Consider the following 2,500-nt stretch of genomic DNA (forward strand, 5'->3'; position numbering starts at 1 on the left):
ATAGGCCATCGCTTGTGGCGGTGGTCTCCCATGTTTCTAATCTTTTCTTTTTACAGGATGCAGGAACGGGCGTGCGATTTTTGGTAGACACGGGTGCTTGTCGTTCTGTTTTGCCAAGGAAACTCTTCAAGGCACAACGTAGTCTGTCTACATCTGCCGACGTCCGCTTGGTAGCTGCCAACGTCACAATGCCAATCCTCGGTGCGGATTTCCTCTCTCATTTCCACCTTCTGGTCGATGTCGCCCACCGACGATTGGTCAACGCAGACTCGTACTTGTCGACACCTCTTCAACCCGCCCCCTCTAACCTCGCTCTCCACATCAGCGCACCCACGGATGCCTACGCCCACCTCCTCACGTCGTACCCGGAAGTTTTCCGTCCAGAACTTCGCCAAACGCCCACGGTTCCTGCCAAGCACGGTATTTATCTCCATATCAAGATGACGGGACCCCCAGTCTTCGCAAAATTCAGACGTCTGGCACCGGAACGATTGTCAGCCGCCAAACAGACGTTCGCCGAAATGGAAAAAATGGGCCTTTGCCAAAAGGCCTCCAGCCGATGGTCGTCACCCTTACACATCGTTCTGAAGAAAGACGGCTCCCTCCGTCCGTGTGGGGACTACAGGCGCCTGAAAATGCAAACAGAACCGGATCACTACCCCCTTCCAAACATTGCCGATGTAACCTCCTACCTGCACAAAGCTAAGGTTTTCTCTACGCTCGACCTCCTGAAGGGGTATTATCAGGTGCCTATGAACCCAGAAGACATCCCCAAGACCGCCATCACCACTCCGTTTGGCACATACACCTTCAATTACTCCTGTTTTGGCCTTCGTAATGCTGGGGCAACGTTTCAACGTCTCATGGATGGCATTTTAGGGGACCTACCTTTCTGTGTATGTTATGTGGACGACATACTTGTGTTCTCCTCCTCAAAAGAGGAACACCTCCGTCACCTGCGCATCGTGCTCGACCGCCTGCAACAAAACGGCCTTGTAGTCCGGTACGACAAGTGTACCTTTGGCGCCAACGAAGTGTCGTTCTTAGGGCACCGTATCACTCCTGAAGGAGTCCATTCCCTCCCTGAGAAGGTAGCAGCCGTTCAGAGTTTCCCCACGCCCTCGACCGTCAAAGCTCTGCAGGAATTCTTGGGCATGATCAACTATTATCACCGTTTTCTGCCAGCCATTGCCGCCACTCTTGCTCCCCTCTACGCCTCCCTCAAGGGCAAGCCAAAGGACCTGAAGTGGGGTCCCCTTCAAGAAGCAGCCTTCTGCAATGCAAAGAAGGCCCTATCAACTGCTGCGGCTCTCACTTTTCCTATCCCACACGCCCCTCTCCTTCTCTCCACCGATGCCAGCGATGTCGCTATTGGTGCAGTACTCGAGCAGGTGGTCAAAGGCTCGCCCCGCCCATTGGCCTTCTTCAGCAGAAAACTGTCCAAGGCAGAATCGGGTTATTCTACCTTCGATCGAGAATTGCTGGCGGTGCACTTGGCTGTCCGTCACTTTCGCCATTTCTTAGAAGGTACGCCCTTCGTCATTCGCACAGACAACATGCCTCTGGTGCACGCCTTCACTCGACAGTCTGACGCCTGGTCCGCCCGTCAACGCCGACATCTCTCCGCCGTGGCTGAATACAATTGCACCCTCCAATACGTCCCTGGGAAAATGAATCCCGTTGCCGATGCCCTGTCAAGAAACACGTTGGTTGCCGTTCAACTGGGATTTGATTACAACGCCCTGGCTGAAGCCCAACGACAGGATCCAGAGTATCAAGCTTGTAGGACATCCTGCACGTCCCTCCGTTGGGAGGATTTTCCCCTCGAAAACTCCAAAACCACCCTCCTCTGTGACGTCAGTACTGGTAGACCACGACCTTGGATTCCTGCTCCCATGTGCCGACAGGTGTTTGATTTCATCCTCGGCCTTTCACATCCCTCGTGCCGTTCTACTGCACAGCTGCTGAAGGCAAAGTTCATTTGGCACGGCATTTCTAAGGATGCTAAGGATTGGGTCCGTGCCTGTACTTCTTGCCAAACTTCCAAAGTACATCGACACACGGATTCAGGAGTGGGCACCTTTCCTCAACCTCAGCGTCGTTTCGCACACATTCACGTCGACGTTGTAGGCCCCCTACCCACATCACAAGGAAATCGTTACCTGTTTACCGTCATCGACCGCTCCACTCGTTGGCCTGAAGCCATTCCAATGGTAAATGCAACGTCCACCTCATGTACATGTGCCTTACTCTCTGGATGGATTTCAAGATTCGGTATCCCTGAGCATATTACTTCTGACAGGGGAACCACTTTCACCTCTCAATTATGGACGTCATTAGCGAATCTCCTGGGCATCACCCTACATCAGACAACGGCCTACAACCCCGCTGCCAATGGAATGGTTGAACGTTTTCATCGCACCCTCAAAGCAGCTTTGATGTCCAGCTGCAAGGATTCCAACTGGTTTACTCAGCTTCCCTGGGTCCTGCTTGGACTAAG

The sequence above is a fragment of the Palaemon carinicauda genome, chromosome 10, assembly GCF_036898095.1.
Source record: "Palaemon carinicauda isolate YSFRI2023 chromosome 10, ASM3689809v2, whole genome shotgun sequence".
Taxonomy (NCBI): domain Eukaryota; kingdom Metazoa; phylum Arthropoda; class Malacostraca; order Decapoda; family Palaemonidae; genus Palaemon; species Palaemon carinicauda.